Source organism: Netta rufina, assembly GCF_964035555.1.
Source record: "Netta rufina genome assembly, chromosome: 1".
NCBI lineage: Eukaryota > Metazoa > Chordata > Aves > Anseriformes > Anatidae > Netta > Netta rufina.
Window position 1 is genome coordinate 104,990,930 of NC_140123.1, and position 16,200 is coordinate 105,007,129.

Below are 16,200 nucleotides of genomic sequence, written 5' to 3' on the forward strand. Positions count from 1 at the left end.
GCATCCAGCCTGATGGCCGCAGATGGGTCCCTATCTCTAAGGGGAAAATGGATCCTGGGCCGGGAGCTGGCGGGGCTCATTGAGAGGGCTCTAAACTAGGTGAGAAGGGGGATGGGGCTGAAACAAGGCTTGTTAGAGCTGTGCCAGGGGTAACAGTGGCAAGGCTGGGAGAGAAGGCAATGGCCCAGCTGGAGTGCATCTACACCAATGCACACAGCATGGGTAACAAACAGGAGGAGCTGGAAGCCATCGTGCGACAGGCAGGCTATGACCTGGTTGCCATCATGGAAACGTAGTGGGACCAGTCTCATGACTGGAGTGCTGCAATGTCTGGCTATAGGCTCTTCAGAAGGGGCAGGCAGCATGGACAGGGTGGTGGTGTAGCTCTCTATATCAGAGAGAGTTTTGATGTCACGGAACTTGAGGCTGGGAATAATAAGGTCGAGTCAATATGGGTTAGGATCAGCGGGAAGGCCAACAAGGCAAGCATTCTGATGGGGGTCTGTTATAGACCGCCGAACCAGGATGAAGAGACTGATGAGGAGTTATACAGGCAGCTGACAAAAGTTGTGAAATTGTCAGTGCTTGTTCTCGTGGGGGACTTCAACTTCCCAGGTATATCCTGGAAGCACAACACAGCCCAGAGAAGCAGTCTAGGAGGTTTCTGCAGACTGTGGAAGATAGCTTCCTGACGCAGCTGGTTAGTGAGCCTACCAGGGGAGGTGCCCCGCTAGACCTTCTCTTCACAAACAGAGAAGGACTGGTGGGAGATGTGGTGGTTGGGAGCTGTCTTGGGAAGAGTGACCACGAAATGGTAGAGGTCTCCATTCTCGGAGAAGCCAGGAAGGGGACCAGTAAAACCGCTGTATTGGACTTCCAGAGGGCCGACTTTGAGCTGTTCAGGACACTGGTTGGTAGAGTCTCTTGGGAGGCGGTTCTGAAGGGCAGAGGAGTCCAGGAAGGCTGGGCGCTCTTCAAGAGGGAAATCTTAATGGCACAGGAGCGGTCTGTCCCCACGTGCCCAAAGACGAGCTGGCGGGGAAGAAGACTGGCCTCAGTGAACATAGAATTCTGGCTTGAGATTAGGAGGAAAAAGAGGGTTTATAATCTTTGGAAAAGAGGGTGGGCCACTAGGGAGGACTATAAGGATGTTGCGAGGCAGTGCAGGGACAAAAATAGAAAGGCCAAAGCTCATCTGGAGCTCCATCTGGCTACTGCTGTCAAAGACAACAAAAAATGTTTTTACAAATACATCAACGCAAAACGGAGGACTAAGGAGAATCTCCAACCTTTACTGGATGCGGGGGGGAACTTAGTTACAAAAGATGAGGAAAAGGCGGAGGTGCTTAATGCCTTCTTTGCCTCAGTCTTTAGTGGCAAAACCAGTTGCTCTCTGGATACCCAGTACTCTGAACTGGCGGAAGGGGATGGGGAGCAGGATGTGGCCCTCACTATCCATGAAGAAATGGTTGGCGACCTGCTATGGCACTTGGATGCAGGTCAATGGGGCCAGATGGGATCCACCCGAGGATACTGAGAGAACTGGCAGAGGAGCTGGCCAAGCCGCTTACCATCATTTATCAACAGTCCTGGCTATCGGGGGAGGTCCCAGTTGACTGGCAGCTAGCAAACGTGACGCCCATCTACAAGAAGGGCCAGAGGGTAGACCCGGGGAACTATAGGCCTGTCAGTTTGACCTCAGTGCAGGGAAACTCATGGAGCAGATTATCTTGAGTGTCATCACATGGCACTTACAGGGCAACCAGGTGATCAGGCCCAGTCAGCATGGGTTTATGAAAGGCAGGTCCTGCTTGATGAACCTGATCTCCTTCTATGACAAAGTGATGCACTTGGTGGATGAGGGAAAGGCTGTGGATGTGGTCTACCTTGATTTCAGCAAGGCTTTTGACACTGTTTCCCACAGCATTCTCCTCAAGAAACTGTCTGCTCGTGGCTTGGACTGGCGCACGCTTCGTTGGGTTAGAAACTGGCTGGATAGCCAGGCCCAAAGAGTCGTGGTAAATGGAGTCAAGTCCAGCTGGAGGCCAGTCACTAGTGGCGTTCCCCAGGGCTCAGTATTGGGGCCGGTCCTCCTTAATATCTTCATCAATGATCTGGATGAGGGCACTGAGTGCACCCTCAGTAAGTTTGCAGATGACACCAAGTTAGGTGCATGTGCATTGATCTGTTCGAGGGTAGGAAGGCTCTGCAGGAGGATCTGGATAGGCTGGACCGATGGGTTGAGGTCAACTGTATGAAGTTTAACAAGGCCAAGTGCCAGGTCCTGCACCTGGGGCGCAATAACCCCAAGCAGAGCTACAGGCTGGGAGATGAGTGGTTGGAAAGCTGCCTGGCGGAGAAGGACCTGGGAGTATTGCTGGATAGTCAGCTGAATATGAGCCAGCAGTGTGCTCAGGCAGCCAAGAAGGCCAACAGCATCCTGGCTTGTATAAGAAGCAGTGTGGCCAGCAGGGCTAGGGAGGTGATCGTCCCCCTGTACTCGGCTCTGGTGAGGCTGCACCTCGAGTGCTGTGTTCAGTTTTGAGCCCCTTGCTACAAGAAGGACATCGAGGTGCTTGAGCGAGTCCAGAGAAGGGCGACGAAGCTGGTGAGGGGTCTGGAGAACAAGTCTTCCGAGGAGCGGCTGAGGGAGCTGGGTTTGTTCAGCCTGGAGAAAAGGAGGCTCAGGGGCGACCTTATTGCACTTTATGAGTACATTAAAGGAGGCTGTAGAGAGGTGGGGGTTGGTCTATTCTCCCACGTGCCTGGTGACAGGATGAGGGGAAATAGGCTAAAGTTGTGCCAGGGGTGTTTTCCGTTGGATATTAGGAAGAACTTCTTTACTGAGAGGGTTGTGAGGCATTGGAATGGGCTGCCCAGGGAAGTGGTGGAGTCACCATCCCTGGAGGTCTTTAAAAGACGTTTAGATGTAGAGCGTAGCAATATGGTTTAGTGGGGACTGTTAGTGTTAGGTCAGAGGTTGGACTCAATGATCTTGAGGTCTCTTCCAAGCTAGACAATTCTGTGATTCTGTGATTTATGGGAAATTTAACGCATTTTGTACAGACGGGTGTTTCACACTAAAGATGTCACAAGTTGATGTAATGTAAGCATTTTATCCTCCTTCACATTATTCTGCCGTCATAATTTTGTATTTGATGGTCCTTTAAAAAATCACTTGCATAAACAGTGAAATCAGCTAATGAACAGTGTGCTTTAAAGTGCCAAGGGCACTTTTTAATAAGTATCTGTGTTATATAACACATAATTTTGTACTATACACTGTCTCTGAAAGGAATTAAGAAAGAGTGGATTTATTTTCATACTTTGTTGTTTAAAATTAAGCATATTTTTGATGACTAATTTTTTTTTTTCCAAGTTCAAACTTTGTTTCAGCATATTTACCTTTGTGGGCTATGAAGTGATAGAAAATATGAAGAAATATGCTTTATCACAAACAAAGAAATTAGAAAAGAGATATATGTATAAAACCTAAGAATCCAGGAAAAGGGAAATGGCATTTGAGTAAAAGTTACAGAAGTATGTGCGTGAATCTCAGATATTACAGATTGCCAAATGTTTATTTTTGAAGTTTCTGCTATTTTAAGGGTGAGTGTTGAACTCTTAAATGATATAGAATGATGACTTGTCACTATTGTTTTAAATCAGAAAGACTTACTCTTCTGTTTTCGTGCAAATGAAATGTTGTGAGTAGAAACTTTTAGCCTAAATTGATGTAATTTGTATGCAGGTAAGCAAAACCAGAAAGAAATACTCAATACTTCCATTTTTGCAAGCTGAATAGCCTATATATAAGCCAGAGCAATACTATGTGTTGAGTGATCTCTGCAAAATATACAGCAAAGCTGAAATATGTTATTACGTGGTTAGACAATACTAGTTCAATCCCAAACATGGATCTTAAAATAATATTAACCATAGTTAAGTAGTGTATACTTTCATGTATATGAACATTCTGCTTATGAGTAAATGTCTGTCTAAATACAGTAATTAAAACTTTCTCAGCTGAGAGCTATATCGTCATTATTACCTTCACTTAGCTGTAAGAATTGATATAAAAATGTTGCCCTACTAGGTGATGACACCTACCATTTTGAATGCCTCTCCCAGTTTCTATGCCAATAAATACCTATCAAGGTCAACAAAGATTGCAAGGAAATGTCCTTTCAAATGATAAAGGCTTAATTATTTCAAAAATAATTGTAAAAGTAATATTCCTATAACATGTTGCTTTGTTGTTCTAATCATTCTAGACTTTTAATAATAATACTTAAAATCTAGTAAGACATTACAGTCATTGAATAAAGTATCAGATCTTTTTAGATAGAACTGTTTGCCAGTGGACAGAAAATAGAAGTAGTCACAGAAATGAAGTCACAGAAATCACAGAATCACAGAACTGTAAGGGTTGGAAGGGACCTCGAAAGATCATCGGGTCCAACCCCCCTGCCAAAGCAGGTTCCTCAGAGCAGGCTGCTCAGGTAGGCGTCCAGACAGGCCTTGAATATCTCCAGAGAAGGAGACTCCACAACCTCCCTAGGCAGCCTGTTCCAGTGCTCTGTCACCCTCACCGTGAAGAATTTCACATGTTGGTTTGGAACTTCCTGTGCTCTAACTTGCAACCATTGCCCCTTGTCCTATCCCCACAAACCACTGAGAAGAGGTTGGCTACATCCTTCTGTCCCCCACCCATCAGACATTTATATACATTGAGGAGATCTCCTCTCAGTCTTCTCTTTCTGCATGGGGAAGATGCTCCAGGCCCCGTATCATCTTTGTGGCCCTCCGCTGGACTCTTTCCAGGAGATCCCTGTCTTTCTTGTACCGGGAAGCCCAGAACTGGACACAGTACTCCAGGTGAAGGCCTGACCAGGGCAGAGTAGAGGGGGAGGATCACCTCCCTTGACCTGCTGGCCACGCTCCTTCTAATGCACACTAGGATCCCATTAGCCCTCTTGGCCACAAGGGCACACTGCTGGCTCATGGTCAACCTGTCATCCACCAGGACCCCCAGGTCCTTCTCCTCAGAGCTCCTCTCCAGCAGGTCGTCCCCCAGCCTGTACTGATACTTCGGGTTGTTCCTTCCCAGGTGCAGGACTCTACACTTGCTCTTATTAAATCTCATTTGGTTTTTACCTGCCCATCTCTCCAGCCTGTCCAGGTCTCGCTGAATGGCAGCACAGCCTTCTGGCATGTCAGCCACTCCTCCCAGCTTTGTGTCATCAGCATACTTGCTGAGGGCAGACACTATTCCCTCATAAAGGTCGTCAGTGAAGATGTTGAACAAGACCAGACCCAGCACCAGCCCCTGGGGAACACCGCCAGTCACAGGTCTCCAGCCAGACTCTGATCCTCTGATCACCACCCTCTGAGCTCGGCCAGTCAGCCAGTTCTCAACCCACCTTGCCATCCACTCATCTATCCCACACTTTCTCAGCTTTGCTAGTAGGATGTCATGGGAGACAGTATTGAAAGCCTTGCTAAAGTCAAGGTAGATGACATCCACCGCTCTCCCCCCATCTACCCAGCTGGTGATGCCATCATAGAAGGCAATGAGGTTGCTTGAGCATGACTTCCCCTTGGTGAATCCATGCTGACTACTCCTCATAACCTTCTTCTCTTCCAATTGCTTGGAGATGGCATTCAGAACAACCTGCTCCAATACCTTTCCAGGGACAGAGGTGAAACTGACTGGCCTGTAGTTTCCTGGATCCTCCTTCCTGCCCTTCTTGAAGACCAGAGAGACATTGGCTATCCTCCAGTCTTCAGGCACCTCACCCATTCTCCGGGACCTTTCAAAGATGATAGAGAGTGGTTCTGCGATCACATCTGCCAGCTCCCTTAGCACACGTGGATGCATCCCACTGGGACCCATGGGTTTGTGTGCGTTGAGCCCACTCAGACGCTCCCGAACCACTCTCACGTCCACCAGGTGGGAGCCCTCCATTTCCCAGACCCTTTGTCCTATTGCCAGGGGCAAGGAGTCCCAGGGGAGTGTCCTTGAAGCAAAGACTGAAGCAAAGAAAGCATTCAGTATCTGTGCCTTCTCAGCATCTCCCATGACCGGGACACCCCCCTCATTCAGCAAGGGACCCACATTATCCCTAGCCATCCTCTTGCTGTTTACATACTTGAAAAAAAACTTCTTATTATCCTTTATCTCTTTTGAAAGCCTCATCTCTAGGTGGGCTTTAGCCTTCCTCATCATGTCCCTGCAGGCCCTGACAACACATCTATACTCCTCCCAAAAGGACAGGCCCTTTTTCCACATTTCATAGACCATCCTCTTCCTTTTGATTTTACTGATGAGCTCCTTGCTCATCCACACGGGTTTCCTGCCCCCCTTCCCCGATTTCCTATTCTTCGGGATGCAGCAATCCTGAGCATGGAAGAAGTGCTGCTTAAATGTAGCCCTGCTCTCACAAGCACCCTTGCCTTCTAGCAACCTAGCCCATGAGATGCTCCCAGGCAGGTCCCGGAAGAGGTCAAAGTTGGCTCTTCGAAAGTCCAGGGTAGCAATCCTGCTTTTAGCCTTACTTCCTTTCCCTAGTTCCATCTGGAACTCCACCATCTCATGGTCGCTGCATCCCAAGCTGCCCCCAGCCTTCACATCCCTAACAAGGCCATCCCTGTTGGTAAGAACGAGGTCCAGGAGCACCCCCCGCCTCGTCGGCTCCTCCACTACCTGCGTCAGAAAATTGTCCTCAACGCATTGTAGGAACCGTTTGGACTGCTCATGCCTGGCTGAGTTGCTTACCCAGCAGATGTCTGGGTAATTGAAGTCCCCCATGAGGACCAGCACTCGTGATCATGAGGCTACTAGCAGCTGCTTGTAGGAGGCCTCATTGACTTCCTCTTCCTGATCTGGAGACCTGAAGTAGACCCCCACCACTGTCTCCCATACCAGCCCACCCCTTAATTCTTACCCACAAGCTCTCCACTTGTCCTTCACCCTCCCCCAGCTGGAGCTGGGTACACTCTAATTGTGTAAATGTCACAGTAGTCACAGAAATGAAGGGTATTAAGGGGAATGGGTGCCAAGGTGGCCTGCACGAGTAGGGAGACGTGCTCTGATGGCAGCTGGGATCTCTTCTATCCCTTCACTGCCGTGTGACCTCCCACACATGCCACGGAGCGGAACAGTAACACATCTGTCTAGGTCATAATTCATATATAAAGACATACTTCTTTGAGATTTCATAGACTATTACAGTAAACAGCTATGCAATAGGTGCTTATCATACCTGTAATGAACAAGGATTTATCGTTCTACATAAATGAAAAACGTTGATTTGTGATATTCTACGAACAGAAGAGCAGAGGCCAGTAAGGAAACCTGGCATACTGTATACAGAGTGAGCATAATAGATGTATACATAGTATGCTCACCCAGTTGCTGATACATAAATATATCATGGGTTGGAATGTTACACTTTTAAAACTGAAATCTTAGTGAGAAACTGAAACTGATAAGGGAAATCTCTTTGTTAGAACTTCAAAGTTTAATATGATTTGCTCAAGAGGAATAAAATTCATACTCACTCTATGCTTAAGTTGATTTTTTCTACCTTCTCTCTCTCCTGTTAACTGAGCTACAGAAATGGCTTTTGACAAATACAGGATAACTTGTTGTATGTATATATGTAAGTAATTCCCAAGTAACAGTTTATAGATGTGAAAGCCTGGCCCATGTGAGGTTGATGAGTTTTTGTTTTGTTTTGTTTTGTTTTTGTTTTTGTTTGTTTGTTTGTTTCAAACAATGTCACTGGCACTGTTATCTCAGCTGGATATTTTGTGTTTTAAATCTGATGCTGGGTGCCATGGCTATGTGTATGTTGCTAAAGAAGGAACAAATCCATGGTCCCAGTGCCTGGTTCCCATTCACACTGTCTCAGTCTAGACCCCTGTTAAAATGCTTTCCCTGCAAAAAAAGATTTGATTTGGACAGAAAGACCTGAGTGACCCAAACAGAGCAACTGAGTGACTTAACCAACATGAATGATCAGGGGCTCAGGCCTCTGCCTCACCCCCTCCCCCTTTTATTTAGCAGCATAAATGTTATGCAGAATTTTACCAGCTGTGCTCTGTGCTTTGAATTTTGTACCAACATGTACTGGTATGTACTGGAAGATTAATAATCACTTTAAAGCTACAGTATTTCTGCACAATTGTTCTTTTGACTATGCAACGACTGAATTTGTCACAGGAGTTAGATGTCTGTTAGGTGATATAGATCAGGAGGTGTTGTAGAGAATAACCTTGGAATAACCTTGCAGGGAAGCAAAATATACATGTAATGTTGCTATAGCTCTGCTGCACACTTTTTCTTAAAGAAAAATGATATACTTCCTCTTTTTTTTTTTTTTTTTTTTTTTTTTGCATATGGCAACCATATCTAAAGAAAAAAAATGTATTTTGTGTTGCCCAGGAGGAAAGCAAGGGTGATGGTGGATGTAAAACACAGTCAAAGACCATTTCAGATTTCATTTTGTGATAGTCACTGTGTGTTTTTAGGCTAGTTTATTTTTAATGTATTTTTTAATATTGGCCAGACTTTTTTTTTTTTTTTTTTTTTGATTAATTTATGATTTTAAATGCTCTGTGAATGTTAAAGCTTGAGTACGTTTACTCAGCTTTGCAATTTAATTCTCCACAACCCCAGGCAAAGCCCAACTATGTTAAAACTGACAGAGCTCTTCACTACCCCTTAGGTAGATCTTCATCATGTGGAGGTAGACATAAAGCTTAGGTCCTCAGAGTCATGCTCTGAAGGTACATTTGTGTTTCTATTCCCTGCATCAAGATGTTACGTTCCTAGGCACATACTTGGAGTTGCACTTTAATCAAACGTAAAGCAATTTAAAATCTTTGACAATACATCCATACTTAGAAGATCTAATTGCAAGATCCATGTGTCTCATACTTCCCCAGATAGGCTTGTTTTTTTTTTAATCCTTTTTATTTTTTCCTTCTTTCTAAGTGAGTTTAGGCTTACTGCTGCTTATATACCTAGCAAGAAGTGATCTGTAGGTCCTCCTGGGTAAAAGGCAGGGAAAGAGTTTCAGATTATCTTCAAATCCACTGGCCCATGGTATCCATTTCTACTAACAGAACAGCTACCACTTTGAATAATCCTTTTTTTTCTTGTCTCTTATTTGATGCAAACTTCTCCCCCCAAACCACTCTGCTCTGTTTCCCTGTTAGAAATACAATAGAACTACTTTATTTTACAAATGACATAACTAATCAAATTCTGAGGGGAAAAAATCCAGACAGCCAACACATATTCATTACCATGAGTGTTGTGCAGGCTGCATTTTTTTTCCTCACAAGATTGATTAATTAAATATTTATGAAAGAGAAACACCTGGCACACTTCCATAAACAAATAGGTCTCCTGTGGGTTTGCAACAGCTGAGGAGAGTTTGGAGGTACCACAGGGATCTCAGAGTAAAGATTTCCTCACAGCTTGAGTTCTTGCACATTGCTGTCTGTCATAAATATGCACCAACACACAAATAATTTTTATTGTGAAGACAGAAAGTGAAATATCAACAGATGAAATCCAAAAGGCAGCCAAAGAGAAAGGTAAAGATTAAACAACAGAAATACTGTATGTGGGAAAAACGGTTAATTTTTATTTCTTTTACCTTTACTGCTAAGGAGGCTCAAACAAGTGAGGCCCCCTTTTTTAACGTATGTGTCTGAGGCTGCTAGTTAAATAGTGAAAGCCTTAGATTGAAGAGATCTGTTGAAATCTAAGGGCAAGGGTTAAGAAATTATGCAAGACACCTAAAAGTGGGAAATTCATTCTGTTCACTATTTCAGCTGCTCTTCCAGATGGATCTGCTTTTTAGACACTTCCTTGACTCTTCATCTTCAGTGGAATGTTTTCACTGGTATGTCATTACTTTAAAAATAAAAATAATAGTGCCACTGACTCCAGCTACAATTTAGCTGGCATGATTGCTTTTATCGACCACTGCTTTGCTGTGGCTAGTTTTCTACAACTGATTGTTTCATTTCTTGGACATGGAAGTAATGTAGCTGTTAGTATCAAATTATTGTGTAATATCTTTTACATGTGCTTACATGCCATGTGCTGTCTGTATGTTGCATTATACTTCATCATGCTCCAACTTTGATTTTTGTTAGGAAATTTTAGAAGCCTGCCAGCTGCACTGAAACTTAGAAGTTAAAGGCTCAGACTACATAGGAAATGCATAAGACATATAAATGCCTTATGTTTCCAAGGCTAAGCTCTAGAATTAATTGTTCTGATACGAGTTTGTGATATTGATCAAATGTTAATTTATTTCTCAAGTGCAGACACAGTGAAATACCTATGTTCTTAATTTTTTTAATGCAGTTTTTAAAGCGTTCTGGAACTTGGTTTTGTTCTTTGGCAAACCTGGTTGTATATTAGGGGGGAAAAAGTCCTTTATTGTTTGGCATTTTTAAATTCTGAAACAGAAAATGAAAATTTTATAAAAGAAAAAAGGGTTTCTGAAAGATGAAATGGTTAATTGTTAATACAGAAGGTTTGCACGGATTTAGAGGGGAAAGTGTTGTTTAAGAGACTTTTCTTGTATATAGTGTTTGAAATCTTTAGGAATGGAATGTTTCTGAGCTGTGGATTGCATTTAGTAATAACGTTGAGAGGATCATAAACATGTCAGTCTACATAGAAAAAGCAAAAGTGAAGGTTCTTTGAAATTCTGCAAATCAGTCAACACAACTGGTTTATAGTGATAGTGAAGTCTGGTGATGTGTATAAAATGTGATGTGGAAATAAATCAATGTTGTGTTTAATACTAAGAGTAGGTCATGAAATTATAGTGTTGCTAATCCTATGAAATTTGGTCAAAAGGCTGAAGAAATCAATAGATGCCTTTTCATGATGTGCAGTATATCAGAGATGAGATTTTATATGATTTTACCTATATTGATCAAAACTTATTTTTACTGTGAGGTTTTGGGGAAAGTTTATTTGTATACAGTGCTGAATCACATTTTACATGCTATCTCTTTTTGCTGTGTTAACCATTTTTTTAAAATTATTTTCATAAAATAATAATCAGTAATATTTAGTATATCTCAATTATTGAAAAGCGTCTCAAAGGGTTCTTAGAAAGACTTGTTTTGTCTAGGACAGTCTTCATATGTACCTGCAGTTTCCTTTGGCTTTCCCTAGGCATCTGTAATAACAGCATTATGCATTCCAGGTTTAACTTGTTTCTTTAATGAAGCCTAAATTCCATAAAAATCTAAAATTATTATTTGAAATTAATGTGAATACTAGGTGTCCAAGGATTGGAGAACTCAATCCCAGCTACCAAAAAAGTATTGTAATTGTCCATGGTGAAGGTTTTAAATGTCCTGACTAGAAAGAATATTAATACTGGGTAGTAGCAGATAGATCTTGATTTAATAAAATGTCTTTATTTCCTGCTAACAGAAAATGATCGCAGGATTGTTTAAAAAGGATGAACCATTGAAATTACCTTGTTAGATATAAATACTTAATAGCATCCATTATAATGAGATAAAAGGGATGTCTGTAAGGTCAAGTGTGAGAAGGATAGAGTTCAAAGACAGTGTAGACCCTTCAACATAATGTAACATAGCTTTAAAATGGAGAGTGAAAATGCATTGCTTGATGAGAAGAAAAACCTCATGTAAGCTTGACAAATATTCAGGGTTTGTGTGTAATGAGAAATGGAATCTGATGAATGAAATGTCATGGTAAAATCATTTTAATCAATAATGGAATGTGACATTATTCAGACCATAATAACATGTCTTCTTTCTGTTCTTTCCCTATGTTATGCTTTCCTTCCTTCCCTTTTTTTTTTTTTTTTTTTTTTTTTTTTTTTTTTAATCTCTCTCTAAGTATTTATCTTTCAAGTTAAGATTGGTTATGCTAATATAATGTCATAATGCTTCTTGCAACCCTTCTTTGGCAGTTAAACTATTGAACATGTAACAACACAATCCTAGGCAGAAGCCTATGAAAACGTGGTACAGGAAGACAGCATTTTCTTGGAGTTTTTAGGTATTCAAAATGTAATTTGCCATCTTCCACCCCTCTTCCCCCCCAAATTTGATACTTTTCAACATAGAATTGTGACTTGATTACAGTAAATGTCATGTATAGGAAGTGTTTGTTCAGTTACTTGGGTAACGTAATAATGACTCCAGTGTAAATAACTGTGGATAAATTATGTACTGTTGCATGCTAGTTGTCATTTACTTTGTTGCAGTGTTTACTTTAGCATAATAAAATGAGATATTTATTTTTCATTATTGAGATCTTGTGTTATGACAGTAAAAATGATTTTATAATGTCTTCTGATGATAATGCTTATGGGTGTTTGTATCTCAAAAGGGTGAAGTTAATTTTGAACATTAAGCAGATAAACTGACAGACTATCTTCATTATTTTATAAAGTAATTGAGACACTTCATTGCAAATCAAGGTGTGTTTTTTGGCAAAACCAACCCCAAGTTCTTTTAACTCCTACTTTTGACCCATCATTCCCAAGACCACCTTACTCTGGACCTCTGTGGATGCCCCAGTCACTTTTTTTGGAGTGTACAGGACGCTAATCTGCATGTCATGTTGATTTTCAACAATGTATAGGCTTTCTGAAAGTCTTGATAATGACCAAAATCAGCTAACTAGGAAGCATTGTGGGGTGAATGAGCCTAAAATATATTCTTACTATTGAAAACTTACTACAATGTCTTAGAGGTTGAGTTTAGAAAAATAAATTGTGACAATTAAAATCTTTCAAGAACCCGTAACTGTTGCCGCAAGCCATGCTTATGCTGAAACTAAACTGGGAGAAATGATACACAACTTCTAAAGCAGAAAAGGCAAAACTTAACAACCTTTTACTGTGTGGTGGTGGTGTTAATTGGTTGGTTGTGGGTTTTGTTTGTTTTTGTTTTTTGCCTTTTTTTTATGAATTTTCCTACATGTGTTCAATGAATGTCACCAACCTTTTTCTTACATTTTTAAATCTGATCTTCAGTATTTTACCAAAGCAAAACAGTTGATAAAGATCTTACATTTATCTATCTTTGTTTTTTTGATTGTTAGTAGCTTATTATTTGGCAATACTTGAATTGATCTTTTCCCTTTACTATAGCAACACCATGGGATGAATATAGTCCATATTAATACCAAGTGTTTATTTTTGTTTGGATCAATTCGGCTTAATGTCATTCATATCATTAACATTTTGTAGAAATAATATTGATGGAAGTTATTGATCTCTCTTGCATAAACCATTGTATCTGTTGTGCTGAAGGCTCACAATTATTTGATCATGCATTAGCCACAATGATTATTTGATGTAGTCTACAGAGCTCAACACAGATAAACCCAAGTAATTGTTGATTGAGATATTAGGGAATGAAACCCAATCCAGGAATTAATTTTAAAAGAGCAGGCTTGAGGAAATGGGTTGCCAGCCTCTGCAGGCACAGCTGGGGCTGTATTCTATGCCTATTTTGCTATAGAAGGCACAAAAAGATAATGGTAGCAGCTCTGTACTGGCAGGTGTTCGGGCAGATAGGTTTTTTACCTCTGTATGAGTCCTTCTCTCCTCCAGAGGTTTTGAAAATTTTTCCTTCCTCTTCTTTTTCTGTCTGTCCTTTCTACCCTAAATTAACTTTTTCCACTGCAAAGCAGGAGCAGCAGTGGCAGATAATGTTTTGGAAGAAGGGAGTAGGGGGGGAGAGTAAGATGTCTCTGACTCCCCTCTCTGGTACAACCTGACCTGAGAGACCATAGAGAAAAGGAGAGCCTTCCTCCTGACCACTTCCACACATCACTTGGCCGTGGAAGGGTACTGTAGAGTTGGCCTTTTTCACAGCATCTTTACAGTAGTTCCTTTGACATTGTCAAGACTGGTTCTTCCTATTCCTACCTGATAAAACAGTTCTTTTTCTGTCCTCCTTGCTATGTGCTGGCAGTGGGGCAGCTGCACTTCCAAACGTATCTATTTATTATGTTTCCTGAATACATAATTTTATGTAAGCATGAGAAAAGTGAAACCCCATTTTTAGAAATGTACAACACAGTGCCCCAAAGGGATACTGTAATATTGTTAGGTGGCTAATGCAGAGATTGCAATGTCTATGCCATAGCAAATTAGAGTATTATTCATGCCTTAAGGGTCCTATGCAGTTCACTAAAAATTTTGCTTTGTATGTTCTGACTTTGGACAAATATGTTCAGGAGATTGTTAACTACGTATCTCAAACACTTCTATTGAGAGAATGTAGTGAAATTTTTAAAGGTTACACCAAGAGCCATGTTGCTTGAAGATTCCTATCACAAAAGAGGTAGAGTTTAAAAAAAAAAAAAAAAAAAAAAAAAAAAGGCTTCCTCATGCTATTTTGCAACAGGGATATTTAAAAATCAGAGAGCCATACTGAAGGTCCCAATACTCAGAGACTCAATTATTGATGATCCTTAAGTCAAATAGAGTGCATATTGTCATAATGTAGCAATACATATTGCTTAATGTTGGTATTAAATTTTTATTCTTTTTTGGGGGGGGGGGTAGGTCAGAAAGAAATGAAATAAACTTTCACTGTTAGAAAGCAGGTATGATGTCTTCAAGTGCTTTTGCTTTCCTTACATGAAAGGTCATTTGTGATATACTAGAAACATGAAGGTCTTTCTAAATTGAAAATGTAAGTTGTTAAACTGAAATATTTTCATTGTATGCATGGCTTTATTATTTCAGATGTGTCAGACTTAAGGAGCACTGCAAATGAGTAATGAAAGGTTGAGGCTTAATTTTATAGGTAGTCTATATGAAAGCTAGCAAGTATTTGAGAAGACTGGCTGTATAGTATAAAAGTAGCTCTTAAATACTTTGTATAGGCATTAAAGTGTGGTTGATGTTGTTTTAATAGTTCAATCTGAGGTCAAAACTCATATGAGGATGCCTGCATAGACAAAGAAATGTATGTAATAAAGAAATGGGAAAAATCTATTATGTTCATGTCCATGTGTTTTAACATCAGAATGTTAGGTTTCTGATCTGGTAGTATCATGTGTTTAGAAAGTATGTTCATGAGTGATAATAAGCTATCAGCTGCCTAAGTTTACATAACTAGAATAGAATCATACAGCTCAGAAAAGACCTCTAAGATCATCTGGTCCAACCTTTAACTTAGTACTGAAGTCCACCGCTAAACCATGCTACTAAGTTCCAAATCTACATGTTTCTTGAAGACCTCTAGGGATGGTGACTCAACCGCTTCCCTAGGCAGCCTATTCCAATGCCAAACAGCCCTTTTAGTAAAGAAATTTCTCCTAATATTCAATCTAAACCTCCCCTGGTGCAACTGGAGGCCATTTCCCCTCGTTTTATCACTTGATGTTTGGGAGAAGAGACCAATTCACACCTTGCTATAGCCTCATGTAAGCCTCATTTAACTGTACAGAGCAGTAAGGTCTGCCCTGAGCCTTCTTTTCTGTAGGCTAAATAATGCTGCTTCCCTCAGCCACTGAGGGAACTTGTTCTCTAGACCCTTTACCAGCTTTGTTATCCTTCTTTGGACATGCTCCAGCAGTTTGGTGTGCTTCTTCTAGTGAGGGGCCCAAAACCAAACACAGTATTTGAGGTGCATCCTCACCAGAGCCGAGCAAAGGGGGGACAATCACTTCCCTAGTTCTGCTGGCCAAACTATTGGCCAGGATGCTTTTGGCCTTCTTGGCCACCTGAGCACGCTGCTGATTCACGTTCAGCCAACTGTCAAGCAAGACCCTTTCCACTGGGCAGCTTTCCAGCCACTCTTCTTCCAGCCTGTAGAGTTGCATGGGATTGTCATACCCCAAGTGCAGAACATGAAAATTCTGTAGTTCAAAACACTATTTGTCTTATTCAAGGTGAACTGACCCTTCAGTTTTCTGCTGTAATTAATAATCTTTTAGCCTTACAAAAAGTTTTAACTGGAAAGATGTATTATAATTGTATTCTATTTTTATATAAATGCAAGGTAAGTTAGTATAGTATTGGCACTTCTAATGGAAATTAATGGTGTATTTGGCATGAAATAACTACATTTACTAAGCATCTGAACAGAATTCTAACAGGTGTTTAATTGTTGGCATGCTAGTTTGCATAAGTATGAAATAACACTTTATAAAGGACA